The 15271-nt window shown below is 43.5% G+C and overlaps 1 pseudogene; it reads right to left on the bottom strand.

Moving 5' to 3' along the window:
* Positions 1-2864: 2864 nt before the first annotated feature.
* LOC132658911 (zinc finger protein 280A-like) lies at positions 2865-4507 on the bottom strand (annotated as a pseudogene).
* Positions 4508-15271: the final 10764 nt, after the last annotated feature.

Genomic DNA, 15271 nt, shown 5'->3' with positions numbered 1-15271 from the left:
CTTTAAAAAAAAAAAAAAATTTTTTTCTGACGTTTGCACTTAAGGGGTCCCATTATTAGGTGGGTGGGCTTTCTATTACTTTCCTGTTCTGCTTGGGGAGGGGATGGGAATCCTGCCAAAATCACAGATTTGACTTTATTTTTTTATAATTTCTTTCTTCTTCTTCTTTTTTTTTTACTTTATTTTAATTTGCAATACTGTATTGGTTTTGCCATACGTTGACGCTTTTCTTCCAAGGAGCTAGCTTCTTTTAATTTTGTGGCTACATTCACCATCCATAGTGATTTTGGAGTCCAAGAAAATAAAATCTGCTGTTATTTTCAATTTTTCACCATTTGTTTGCCATAAAGTGATCAGACCAGATGTCGTGATCTTCATTTTTTGAATGTTGAGTCTTAAGCCAGTCTTTTCAATGTCCTCTTTCACCATCATCAAGAGGCTCTTCATTTTCTGCCAATAGGGTGGCACCATCTTCATATCTGAGGTTGTCGCTATTTCTCCCAGCAATCTTGATTCCAGATTGTGCTTCATCCAGCCCAGTGTTTTTCATGATGTATTCTGCATTTAAGTTAAATAAGCAGGGTAACAGTATATAATCTGTTGTACTCAGTATATAATCTGTTGTAATCAGCACATAATCTGATGTACTCCTTTCCCTATTTGCAACCAGTCCCTTGTTCCGTGTCCAGTTCTAACTGTTGCTTCTTGACTTGCATACCTGCCTCTCAGGAGGTAGGTCAGATGGCCAAGTATTCCCATCTCTTTCAGAATTTTCCAAAGTTTGTTGTGGTTCACACAGTCAAAGATCTCATCACTTAATGGAAAATAGATGAAGAAACAATGGAAACAGTGACAGGCATTATTTTTTTGAGTTCCAAAATCACTGCAGATGGTAAGTGCAGCCACGAAATTAAAAGATGCTTGCTCCTTGGAAGAAAAGCTGTGACAAATCTAGAAAGCATATGAAAAAGCAGAGACATTCCTTTGCCAACAAAGGGCCATGTAGTCCAGGCTATTGTTCTTCCATTATCCATGTATGGATGTGAGAGTTGGAGCATAAAGATGGCTGAGCACCAAAGAACTGATGCGTTTGAACTGTAGTGTTGGTGATTATTCTTGAGTTTCTCTTGAACTGACAGTGAGATCAAGCCAGTCAGTCCTACAGGAAATCAACACAGAATATTCACTCTAAGGAATGATACTGAAAGTGAAGCTCCAATACTTTGACCACCTTATGGGGAAGGCTGACTCATTAGAATACACCCTAATGCTGGAAAAGATTGAAGGAAGGAGGAGGAGGGGATGACAGAGAATGAGATGGTTAGAGGACATCACAGACTAAATGGATTTGAGCTTGAGCCAGCTCCAGGGGATGGTGAAGGATAGAGAAGCCTAGTGTGCCACAGTCCATGGGATCACAAAGAGTGAACACGACTTCCCAACAACAAATTATGTTTTGTCTTGCTTGATGTTTTTCTTGTTTCTGCAGTTTTTCACTTCTAATTAAATTTGTTCTTTGAAACATATGGAAGGTCTAGGACCTAAAGTTTTTCTAAAAATAAGAGACAAGGTACATTGTTGGAGGTTGGGCAGGGGATGGTCTATCACTGGGAAAGCCCTGCAGGGTCCTGCTCAGTTATATGATGAAACAGACTGACAATGCCAAGTGTTCAGTGGAAATGGAAATGCCAATAGTGTTAGTGGAAATATACACTGCTTCAATCAGTTTGAAGAAAGCATTTGACTGCACCTGCATATTAGAATGGCTCAGTCAGTAACATCTGCGTGCAATGGAGGAGACCTTGGTTGGAACCCTGGGTCAGGAAAATCCTCTGGAGAAGAAAATGCCAACCCATTGTTGTATTCCTGCCTGGGAAATTCTATGGACAGTGGAGCCTGGTTGGCTAGAGTCTATGGGGTTGTAACAGTTAAATACCACTTAGCAACTAAACCACTACCACATGCATTATCAGAAAATCTCATGTCTAGACATATATATATATATATATATATATATATATATATATATATATATATATATGGCTATCCTCGAGAAATTACAGTGAAAGACACTAACAGGTTCATAAGCAGCTCATTCAAAAAGGCAAGATAAAAGCCACAAATTTCAGGCACAGTAAAATGGGCATATAAGACTATGCCCATTCATCCGAGGGAATTGTACTCAGCAATGAAAAAGAATGTTCCATAGCTACATACAATAAGAATGCATCTCACTTATTTAAAGGGAAACCAAGACCAGGGGAACAGAAAGTCTATTGTGTGATTCTATTTATTTAAAATTTGAAACAAAGAAAAATGTATCCCCGGTGCTAGTGGTCAGAGAAGCAATTACTTTAGGGGGCAGAGCATGGCCAGGAAGGAACATGGAGATTTCAAAGCTACTTGATAGTAGAGAGATGAAACAAATACAATCTCAGTTACAGTATAGCCAGACTTTATTTAATTGGGCTCCAAAATAACTGTAGATTGTTACTGATGCTGTGAAATTAAAAGATGCTCACTCCTTGGAAGAAAAGTTGTGAAAAACTTTGGCCTCCTGAAGGGAAGAGTCAACTCATCGGGAAAAAACACTTGACACTGGGAAATATTGAAGGCAGGAGCAGAAGGCATGACAGAGGATGAGATGGTTGGATGGCATCAGCAACCCAACGGAATGAGCTTGAGCAAGCTTCAGGAGATGGTGATGGACAGGGAAGCCTGGCATACTGAAGTTCCTAGGGTCACAGGGAGTCAGACACGACTGAGCAACTGAACAACCAAAGCCAGGCAGGGTCTTTATATACAGCTGGCTGAACATCAATAGGGCTGTTTTTAATTTCTGGAGATGGGTAGAGCATAATTTTTTAGCCAGATCCCTTGCTGCAACACGTCTGGAATATTTTGTGTTCGTAGACAATATTGTTTGCAATTTTTCTGGGTGGTGCTTGGGAGTCAGAGTTCCTCACAATGATGGATGCTGTGTCTCTTAGTCCCAGCTGAACTGAACTTCAGATCATGATCTCTGATTCAGGAGGCAACCCTCACAATTGCTCTGGCTTTTTGAATGACACATGATTCTTGGTTTGGATTTCTGTCTTTTCCTTCAGGTTCAAACACTGTAGCCAGCACTTGGAACATGGAAAGACCCTCTTGTTCCAGTGCCTCCAAGCGTGATTTATGAAGGATGTCACCAGTTTGAAAATTTCGAGGCAAAACAGACAAACAAATTATTCATGCTTCTATGCCATGTTCTAAAATATGCCTCTACATTGCCAAAGGCTGGCAATCTGTAATTGCAAACACGGCACACATAGGATATTTTGCCTGGTATGTGACGGTCCTTCATGTGCTGTAGGACAACCTGATCTGTTTTGAAGGACAATTCACAGATATTACAGACCTTGGAGGGCTCCTAGGAAGCATGGGCACTTTCAGTGTGACACTGCAGCTGGAACGAGGTGGGAAAACTGGGGGTGGCGGTGCTGGCAGGTAGTTTGGATTTCCCAGCTGTCACCCTTCTGCCTCTCAAGCTCTAGATGGTTCCTCAGGTGGGTCATAAACTTAACATAGTTTAGAACTGTCAAGCAGCTGAGGCATTTAAAGGCTGTGTGAGTCTTCTGTTCTAGTGTCGTCTCTTGTATGCTGCCATAGTAAAAGGCACCAAATAACATGGTCAGATTTACTTTCATGGGATCAACAGTCTTCCTCTGATTTGCAAGAGTCAAAAAGTCCATTTTCTCCAGCCCTTACAAACTACATGTTCCTTCTGGATCCATAAGACTGAAGCATACCTGATCATTGGCATGAGTCCATGAACATGATGCCCCACCATCAACATGGCTCGGTGAGGTCGGGGAATCTTCCAAGCTCATAATCGTGTTTTTCCAGGAGAGATACCTGGAGGGCCATGGTGGAGGCAGGTCCCCCTGGGATTCCATTGCTGGGTTTGGGTCTTTTGGATTTCCACTGTTAAATTTTACATCTGAAGTGGGACACCACTTTGAACTAAGAGGGCTTTCATCCTTGCCTCCTAATGAGAGAACAGCTCTAGAGAAACAGTGAGGCCGCAGAGAGAGCAATTCTGAATTGTGAAGGAAAGTTTCCAAAGAGCTCGTTTTATATTCAGGTTTAGATGAAGGCTCAGAAATAATAGAACTGCCTCTTCTTCCCCATGCAGACTGAGAAACTGGTGATACAGCAGCTGGCTCTGATGTTGGGGTCCTAAGATTTGCAGGTTGCAACGTGCAGGAGGGATCTGGACTCACGTGGCCTTTTGTTCTTCTTGAAGATGGGCCCCTGGTCGCTCTGTTCAAAATGTTAGAAATGACTGGCTTTGAACTTGAAATCACTCTGACAAAGAGGGTTTCAGCATCCTCACTGATGTGCTCCACTCCAACAAAAATGACCTCAGCATCTTCATGTCCTTATCTCTGGATTTGGATGCAGCAGTCATTTTCTCAGGTTGTGGTGGTGCTTGTGCTTCCTTACACGGGAAGAGATGGGCCATTTTGCAATCACTTTTGGCTTCAAGTGGCCCCTGCTAGTGTTGTTGCCACCGGAAAGCAATCACCACACAAGGTCATCCCCTCTCATCTCAGGTGTCACTCTCTGTGGTTTCAGTTAACCTTCAGTTGTTCACCGAGAATATTAGATGGAAAACTCCGGAAATATATAACTCATGCGTTTTAAACTGCAGGCCATTCTGAGGAGAGTGATTGGAATCTCACACCAACCTGCTTCCTCCTAACCAGAATGTGAATCACTGCTTACTCCTGCACATCCCACTCGTCTGTCACTCAGTTACCACAACGACTGTTGAGATGTCACAGGGTTTGTGACCAAGTTACCCTTATTTCACTCAATAATGGCCACAAACCATAAATGGAGTGATGCTGTCCATTTAGATATGCCAGAGAAAATCCATTAAGTGCTACCTTTAAGTGAAAAGATTGAAGTTCTCAATTTGATATAAAAAGAGAAAGAAAAAAGGTATGCTGAGGTTGCTAATATCTGTGGTGAATGTGAAGAAGAGAAAATGAATCTGGATTAGTTTTGCTGTCAAACCTCAAACTGCAAAAGGTATGGACACACAACATAATAAGTGCTTAGTTAGGGTGAAAAAAAAATCACACAATTAGTACTGTAATATATTTTACATAAAGACTACACTCACAAAACTTTCATAAAAGTATATTGTTATAATTGTTCTATGTTATTATTACACCTTCCCTGGTGGCTCAGATGGTAAAGTGTCTGCCGACAACTCGGGAGAGGCGGGTTCAATCCCTGGGTCCGGAAGATCCTCTGAAGAAAGAAATGGCAATCCAGTCCAGAATTCTTGTCTGGGAAATCCCATGGACAGAGGAGCGTAATAAGCTGCAGTCCATGGGGTTGCAAAGAGTTGGACACGACTGAGTGACTTCACTTTCACTTTCCTGTTATTATTAGGCAGTTGCCAATCTCTTACTGTGCTTTTATAAAACTAAACTTCATCACAGGTATGTTTGTATAGAAGAACCATTGTGTATATAGAGTTTGATACTGTGTGGTTACCAATGTCCCCTGGGGGTCTTGAAACTTATTCTCTGCCGATAAGTGGTGATGATTATATTTCTTTCAAAAGACAAAATTAGTACTTGATTTAATCATTGGCTGAAACATTGAGATAACTATTAACACCCTTAGACATAAGGAAACATCTCAAACTCAGTTAAGTGACATGACCGTTTTAAACTTCCTTCTCCAGCCACCACTTTTGCCTTGTTTCCCCGTGGTGGCCCCAGTGTTCCTGTTAAACTCTGCAGGAGAGCTGATAGGCACCATTTTGCTTATAGATCTACAATCTCACTCAGAAATGCTGACCAACAGAAAATGTCCCAAAGAGCCCCCAGCTGTCCCTTGGGGGTGCCTCTCACTCCCTCCACTCTCTGAGTCCAGAAGGCACCATAGTCTATACATGGATCCAAAATATTTTTTTTAAAAATTCCAGCCAGTTCTAATAGCAAGGCTTGAACCTGCCTCATGCTGGCAACTCTCTCTCTCTCTAGAGAGCATTTACACTGTACTTGAAACTATTTACACAGCATCAACATTGTATTAGATATTAAAAGGAATGTGGAGATGATTTAAAGCATGTGGGAGTATCCCCTTAAGTTACATGCAAAGACTGCACCATTTTATACAATGGACTTGAGCACCCATGGATTTTAATATCTCCAGGTACAGGGTTCCCAGACCCTATCTCCCAAGGGTACCGAGGAGGAAGGATGGGGACGTCTCAAGACTTCTACTGCTCCCCCTGCCTTGGATGCTGTCTCAAGTACCCAACTCCTGACCTGCCTCGGTCCACAGTTTTTCTGCCAGGCTTTCCTGACCATGATGTCAGAAAGCACAGCCTCTCCCAACTCACATGCCATATTCAGCCCCAGAGCTATTGGGTTGCTGTATTTTGGTTTCTAAACAACATGTAGTGTCTGTCAGTGCTACATGTCTGCTGCATAAACAAACAGTAACTGTTATTAAACAACCATGCATCTGTACCACAGGCTTGACCCAGTCATTCCTGGCTCCCCAGGTACTTACACTTGATCTTAGCCAAAAGGCTGAGAAGCAATTTCTCCAAGCATTTAATGACTTCCAAATCTGAATGAAAAAAAAAAAAACTATCATGCAAGAGAGAAAGTCAGCCAGTATGTAGCTGGATGCTGACGGGGCGATGGTGCTCATTGAAATGAAAGGTATGCAACACAATTTCGCTCCATATAATACGTATATTGACAGCTTCCATGCCATTAACACGTTTCATAGACATTAAGGGACATTCTAAAGTTTACATATGACCATTTGTGATACCAGATCACATCTCATTGGTAGCATATCATAGTTTTTTTGGTTGTGTGTAAATGATGGCCCTAACAGTAAAGGTCCCTCCTGCCAATGCAGAAGACCTAAGAGATTCAGGCTCCATCCCTGGGTCAGGAAGACCCCCTGGAGGAGGGCATGCCACCCACTGCAGTATTCCTGCCTGAAGAATCATGTGGACAGAGAAGAATGGTGGGCTACAGTCCATAGGGTTGTAAAGAGTCAAGCATGACTGAAGCAACTGAACAAACATGCATACATAGGTATATAAATATATATTTTATAGTGGTATGAAAAATAATGCTGTGGGACTTCCCTGGTAATCCAGTATTTAAGACTCCACACTTCCAGACCAGGAGCACAGCTTCAATCCCTGGTCAGGGACCTGTGATCTCACATGCCACTGGGTGTAGCCAAAAGCAAATGGAATAATGTATCTTACAGCTGATGTCATTTTAAATTTGATGAAAATTTCTGTTTTTCATAAGAAGAATCCAGCCTACTAAATTCATGTCACAAGTCACTAATGGGATGCTAGCTGCATTATACAGGCAAATGGTTTAGACAGGGATTGGCAAATTGGCTTGCTTCCCTGTTTTATTTTTTTTTTTCCCCAACCAGCAAACAGAGTGATTTCTATGTTTTAGTTGTTTTTTTTTTTTTTAACTTTTAAAAAAGTTTAATAATTTTACTTTTTTTTTTAAATTTGGGAAGAAACAAAGGAAAATTTTGTGACGTGAAAATTATATGATATCTAAATTTCACTGTCACAAATAAAGTTTTATTTGAACACAGCAATGATCATTTGTCACTGACTGAGGCTATTCCACACTGCTAATGGGAGAGACCTCATGGACCTTACTGCCTGGTTACTCTCTAGCCCTTTACAGAGAAATATTGCAGACTCATGGCTGCAGAGAAAAAAATGAAGCATTCCAAACCCCATGGCTCACCAGTACCTGAAGTCCAGTTGACTCAGTGCAGCTAAACACTTCCTACTTTGAGACCAAGTGAAGGGGGAAGCTGGAGTGTCTGTCTCCACGTCCCAGAAAGATTTCTCTGGGAATAGCAGCACTGCTTCCTGTGTCCAGTGTCCATGGAACTCCTACCTGGCTCTCCAAAAGCCTTTTCTCAGTAAGCCTGCATCAGGAGATTCCAAGCCTTTTAAAGTCCGTTCTAGTCCAATCCATGGTACCCAAACCGGGCTCCAATCAGGTTTCTGAACCAGTTTTTCTCCATAGGATCTTTCAACTAGAAACATTTCTAGCATAATGTTAGAGAGAGGAAAGAATGTGGGTGGGGCCTCAGGGCCCCTCCCAGGGGCTATTTTCTAGGTCTCAGTGTGGTGAGAGTCCCCACTTGCATCTCTGGCATCCCACCAACTTATCTCCAATTTATCTGAACCTTTAGTTATTTGGGGTTTAACAGCTTAAGGGCAAGGAAAGGTGGTCCTACAGCTATTCCAACAGGGCATGGGCTAATGTCAGGAACCTAAAAAGTCAGGAGTTCTCTTCCAAAGGCAAAAAATTCTCCAGCTGTAAACAGCAAACCCCTGTCCTCTTCCAAGGGCAAGGGGGTGGGTTGGGGTGGAGGCAGGGTGAGGAGGGCAGGAAGCAAGCTTACTCCCAACTGATTCGCACTTGAAGACTCAGCACCCGCTGGATTCCCAGGGCCCTCAATGTGGATCTACATGCTGAACCCCAGGAGGTTTTTCAAGGCAGGGGCTCATGTTTTCTTAAACCACGTCAGGGATGTCAGGTCACACCCTCACACTCTCCTTCTCCCTTCCCCGCCTTACCCCCTCTCTTCTCTGTCCTCTTTTGCAGCACCTAGATTATATCTCAAGCTTTCCCTCCCACTGCCTTTACAGACCTGTGCACAAAGATTCGTCGGGGGAGGGAGGGTTTCAGAGAAGAAATATGTGTATTTCCATTCATTATAAGGTAATAGAGTCACTGAATTAGAACAAAAGTGATGTTCACTAATGAACGTGATATCAAATGCTGTAATCCGATATAACATCAAAAATACCGTTATTGTCAAATCAACATGTGTTCCCCTTAAATTTACAGAATAAATGTCCATTACATCTCAATGAAGCAGGGGAAACAAAAAAACAACAACAACAACAACAACTGACCATTAGGAAAAGCTCGTTTTATACTTTTTAAGAAGCATGATGGCCGGTGCTGTGCCTAGTTGCTCAGCTGTGTCTGACTTTTTGCGACCCCCATGGACTGTAGCCAGCCAGGCTCCTCTACCCATTGAATTCACCAGGGAAAAATGCTGAAGGGTTGCCATATCCTTCTCCAGTGATGGTGACTATCAGAACCCAAGGCTAGGGACTTCCTGGCGGTCCAGTTGTTGAGAATCTGCCTTCCAACGCAGGGAATGTGGGTTTAATACGTGGTGGGTAAGATCCCACATGCCAGACGGCAGTAGAATGCAAGAAGGATTCTGCATGCCACGACTAAGACCCGAAGAAGCCAAATAAGTGAATAAAACTGAATATTTTTTAAAATTATATGCTCTTTACATTCTTCAGAATATATTTGACAGCATGATATTAACAGTTTTATTTATTTATGGATGCATCATGAGACTTTCTGCAGGAGCTTAGTTTCCTGACCAGGGACTGAACTCAGGTCACCGGAGTGAAAGCACTGAACACTAACTGCTGGCTTGCCAGGGAATTCCTACTTTGATTTACTTAAAGGGTTTATTTTTATTGTATGCCCAAAAGGTACATTCTTTGCAGTGTTTACCTTACAATGAAAACATTTTGGATGTCAATTTTAAAATTTTTGTAAAACTTAGGGAAAAGGAAGGAACATTTTGACTAACTATTTATGCTTCTAGGCTTCCCTGATGGCTCAGAGAGTAAAAAAATCTGCCTCTAGTACAGGAGACCAGGGTTTTATCCCTGGGTCAGGAAGATCTCCTGGAGAAGGGAATGACTATCCAGTCTAGTAATGCTTGCGTGGAGAATTCCATGAACAGAGGAGCCTCGTGAGCTACTATCCACGGGTTTTCAAAGAGTCAAACACAACTGGACGACTAACACTTTCACTTTCATATGCTTCTAAAGATTGCTCAAATCTCAGAATCACCTGGGACATTATTAACCATAAAGATTCCAGGGCTGCACATCACACCTAAGAAATTCAAATTGCCCTAGGAGGGGCCCTGGGAATCTGAAAGTTCAATGTTCGCCTCACTTGATTCTGAAGTGAAGTGAATCCCAGGGTGTAAAGTCATCCAATACTTTGGGAAAGATTGATCTCTGGTGGCTCAGCAGTAAAGAATCCACCTGTTAATGCAGGAGACCTGGGTTCAGTCTCTTGTCGGAAAGCTCTCCTGGAGGAAGAAATGGCAACCACGCCAGTATTCTTGCCTGAGAAATCCCATGGACAGAGGAGCCTGGCAGGCTACAGTCTATGGGATCACAAAAGACTCAGACACACAACTTACCAACTAAACCACAACAGTGAAAGTGAGAGGTGCTCAGTTGTGTCCAACCCTTTGCGACCGCGTGGACTATATGCAGTCGATGGAATCCTCCAGGCTAGAATACTGGTGTGGGTAGCCTTTCCTGTCTCCAGGGCATCTTCCCAACCCAGGGATCAAACCCAGGTCTCCCACATTGCAGTCAGATTGTTTACCAGCTGAGGCACAATGGGAGCCCAAGCAACAATAAGAATATGCTTAAAATACCCAAGAATCTACTTCTTCAGGAGACCCTAAGTGTTGAGGGTCAGGAATTCATTTTCTTCTTAATGTGACACACTGAGCACCTGCCCTGGGAGGAGCAGGTTATTGGTAATTCAATAAATCAAAGAAATGTTGTAGCTTGAGTTGGGAGCTTCATCCTCCCCACCACCCTTCAGAGATTCTAGGAGCTCCACACCCTCTTTTGGGGCTTCTGGATGTCCTTCGTATTGAAAGAAGTTAGCGTATAAGCAAAGCTCAGAGATCTGGATGCAAATATCTAAGTTTGGGCCACACTTTCAAATCTCCTGGGCTGTGCTTCTTAACCATCAGTGAATCTAAGGAATTGCCTATATGTCTTGTGCAAAAACACATTCTCATCCAACAGTTGCAGGTGGGGCCTGAGAGTCTGAGTTTCTCACAAGCTCCAGGTGTTGCCCAGGCTGCTTAAGGTGTCCATATTAAACAGTGAGTACTAGAGAGCTTTTGAAAAGCACTGATGTTCTGATTGATCCTGCCGATCTTACTCCACACCCACAGACTCAGTATCTCGAGGAATGGGACCAGGGAGTCAACGTTATTAAAGGTATCAGATATTTCTAAGGAGCTGGTAGGATGCAAATGTGTAACCAGGCAAATCACCCTACCATCAACCCTGTTTTGGGCTTCATTGTGTTCTGAAAAATCCATATGTTGGGGGGACTTTCCCAAAGGTCCAGTGGCTAAAACTCTCCACTCCCAGTGCAGGGGGCTGGGCTTCTGTCCGTGGTCAGGGAACTAGGTCTCATGTGCTGCCAGGAAGACCGAAGACCCCACATACCACAACTAACACCTGGTGCCATCAAGTAAATTAATTCATTAAGAAAAAAATATCTGTAGAAATTCTAACCCCCAACACTTTGGAATGTAACCCTATTTGTAGATTATACCTTTAATGTGGTGATTAAGCCAAAACGAGGTCACTAGGGTGGGTCCTAGTCCAACCTGATGGTTCTCTATATAAAAAGAGAGAGGGAAATTCCCTGGAAGGCCAGTGGTTAGGGCTCAGATCTTTCACTGCCAAGGGCCCAAGTTCAATCCCTGGTCTGGAAACTAAGACCCAGAAGAAAAGCAGCATGGCCGGAAAATAAAGAGGAAATTAGGACACACAAGGCATCAAGGATGCATGGACATAAAGGGACAGCGGGACACGAGAAGGCAGGTGCCTGCTCATCAAGGAAAGAGATCTCCAGAGACACCACACTGTCAACACCTTGATCCCGGATTCCTAGCCTCCAGAACTGGGAGAGAGCAATTTCCCGTTGTTAAAGTCTCGTGTATTTCCGGTGGCCACCTTAGTACATTAATGTGTTCTTTAGATCAGGAGTCCCTAGAGAGGGCTCACCTCAAGGACAGTAGGGGGTATGCAGGTGATGACTCGGCTTCTAGCCGACTCCCAAGCATCAACAATTGCCACCCACCAAGATTTTGCAGGACGCAGCCTGCTCCTGTGGACCCCATCTTGCAGACCACTACGTCTAAACGTCCCCACCCAACTCTCTTTCTGCCCCACCCCTCGTCTTTGTTTTCTTTTCTTTCTTCTTTTTTTTTTTTTTTTACTTCTCTCCTAGACTCTGAGGGACAGAACCTTGAGAACAGAGTGAGGCCTGTGCTCACATCATCCTGGATGTGAAGAAGAGCATGTGTTTAAAAAAAAAAAAAAAGAAGAAAACCCATAGCTATCTAGCAGAAGCTTGTCACCAAGTGTACAGAAAAGCCTTCACATGTTAGGTTAGGAAGAAGCAGAGGACATGATTTCAACCTCTTCTTCAGGGAAGGTTTCTGGGAAGGAGGACAGCAAGCTTTCTGTAGATGGATTGAGGGCAGATGAATTTATTGGAAGGCATTGGGTAGCCAGGAAAGGAATAAGAGTGGAGATGTGATATGCCATCCTTCATTTCTCTCTACCTCCAGAAATTTCTATGATATGGGCCACAGTCACAGATCTCCCAGAGGTCAGGGAGAAAGGAATATTTGGTGACTTCATCCAAGCCTGGCCCATAGAAGCCTGGTTCTCAGCAGCCAACATCAGGCTTCTGGGGCATCCACCAGGCTCAAGAAATGACCTATTGGGAACTCTCTGGTAGTCCTGCAGTGGTTAGTACTCTGCACTTTCACTGCTGAGGGCATGAATTCTAGTCTTAGTTGGGGAACAAAGATTCTGCAAGCGGTGTTGGCTGGCAAACAAAAGAAACAAAAAAAGAAAGACACACATGACCTGTTCCCACCTTTCCTTCCATGGACAACTCCAAAGCCAACTCCAGTACAGGTCCATTACTGTGGTCAAGGAGGAAGCTCCCTGGGGCTTGTGGATGTGGAGTGACATGTAGTCAGCCTGAGTGTTGACCAACAGGGCTGAGTATCTCACACCAACTGAGAACCTGGTACCCAGGAGGAGATCAGGCCCTTGGAACACAGGCTAGTGCCTGATGACCTACAGATCAGGGCTGTGTGAGAAGTGGACTCTACAAGGTGTCCAAAAGGCACATCTTTCAAGAGAGCACTAATCCAGGTGGCTAGCCTCTACCCACTTCCTCCGTCTCTAGGGGAGAGCTTGGCCCTTCCATTGTTCTCACAAATATTTTCCTCTTCTACTCTCCCTGGAACAGTTTTATCTCATGAAATTGTTGTCCATTTGCCCTGTTGTATCTGCAACCCCATGGACTTCAGCACACCAGACCTCGCTGTCCCTCACCATTTCCTGAAGTTTGCTCACTTTCATGTCTATTGAATTGTTGATTCCATCCAGCCATCTTATTCTCTGTTTCCCTCTTCTCCTTCTGCCCTCAATCTTGCCCAGCATCAGGGACTTTCCCAGTGAATCAGCTGCTTATATCACATGACCAATATAGTGGACCTTCAGCTTCAGCATCAATCCTTCTAACAAGTATTCAGGGTTGATCTCCCGTAAGAGAGAGAACTCCTTGTGTGTGAACTCCTTGCTGTCCAAAAGGACTTTCGGGAGTGTTCACCAGCACCACAACTAGAAGGCAACAATTCTTTGGCGCTCTGCCTTCTTTGCGGTCCAGCTCTCGCAACCGTACATGACCACTTGGAAGATCATAGCCTTGATTATACAGAACTTTGTTGGCAGAGTAACGTCTCTTCTTTTCAACACACTATCTAGGTTTGTCATAGCTTTCCTGACAAGAAGCAACCGTCTTTTGATTTCATGGTTGCAATCACCATTGCAGTGATTGTACAGCCCAAGAAGAGGAAATCCGTCAGTACTTCCACCTTTATCCTTCTATTTACCATGGAGTAATGGGGCTAGGTGCCATGATCTTAATGTTTTTAATATGTAGTTTTAAGCCGGCTGTTTCACTGTCTTCCTTCATCCTCACCTAATCAGTGCAGAGCGTCTGGCTTCTTGCTGCTTCTTCCCTCATTTCGAATTCCCTGAGTAAGAAATCATAAAGGGATGGTTTTGTAGCTTCAATGCAAGGGTGGGACAGAGAGGGACCAAAACCTATGGGATCATGACACATTGAGAAACTCAATCAATGACGGCTTGCACCACCTGCTTACCTACAGGATTAAAGGTGACGTGAGAGTGTTAGTCAGTCCTATCTGATGCTTTATGACTCCATGTACTGTAACCCAACAGGCTCCTCTATGGAATTCTCCAGGAAAGAATACTGGAGTGGGTACTCACTCCCTTCTCCAGGGGATCTTCCTGATTCAGGGACTTGAAGCTTGAGCCTCCTGCATTGCAGGTGGATTCCTTACCATCTGAGCCACCAGGAAAGCTCAAATCAAGACAATGCTAATTTCCAGGACATTACTATAGCAAAATTTTGGTGGTCCATTCTGGTCGCAGCTCCTTCGGTCACAAAAGGGGTATAGTTGGAGCCCACTACTCTGAAGGGGTGCTGTTATTTGGTTTAGTTGCTTAATCTTCTCTGACTCTTAGAGGACTTGGTCTCAGTAAAGACCTCTGGTGGGAAAAGAGAATTAGTTAAAAGCCTTAGTACGGCCAGGTTGGCAGAGAACTAGGCTTTGGAGGAAATTGTACCTTTACCATTTGGCTTAAACTAAATGCCTAAGGATTAAAGTTTTATGAAAAAAAGTTACCGATGAATGACACCAAGGAGAAAAATGCCAAGTTACACTCAACAGTGAAATACTGAACTCTGTAGTGACATTTTTTGACGATTGGGAATAGATTTCCATCAGCCTTTGAATAAATATTTCTGTGAAAGTTTTTATCAATGTAAAAACAAAATAAAACCTGTGGGGATATGAGTGACATAAAAGCACATTTGGACAATGGATTCAGGGATGTTGGGTTGTCTCTTAGAAACTGGAGGCTGGCCTGGCTGCTCAGTTGTGCATGCAATGCAGGAGACCCAAGTTCAATCCCTGGGTTGAGAAGATCTCCTGGAAAAGACATCTGTTACCCACTGTAGTATTCTCAGCTGTAGAATTCCATAGGCAGAGCAGCCTGGCAGCCTACAGTTCATGGAGTCCCAAAGAATCAGATATGGCTGAGCAGTGGGAAAACGGGCATGGGCTGGTGAGTCCCAGAGGCTCCTGATGGACTGCGGGTGAATATCACCCAGGACTCTGGGACTGATTTTCCACAGTGAACCCGTTTTGGCACCACCCATGGTGCGAGGTGGAGGATTTGCATCTGCTGAATCCACTGGGGAAAATGATCCAG

Source organism: Ovis aries, chromosome Y (assembly GCF_016772045.2).
Source record: "Ovis aries strain OAR_USU_Benz2616 breed Rambouillet chromosome Y, ARS-UI_Ramb_v3.0, whole genome shotgun sequence".
In the NCBI taxonomy this organism is placed as follows: Eukaryota; Metazoa; Chordata; class Mammalia; order Artiodactyla; family Bovidae; genus Ovis; species Ovis aries.
Note: the sequence above shows the minus strand (reverse complement) of the source record. Positions and strands in the feature narration are given on the sequence as shown.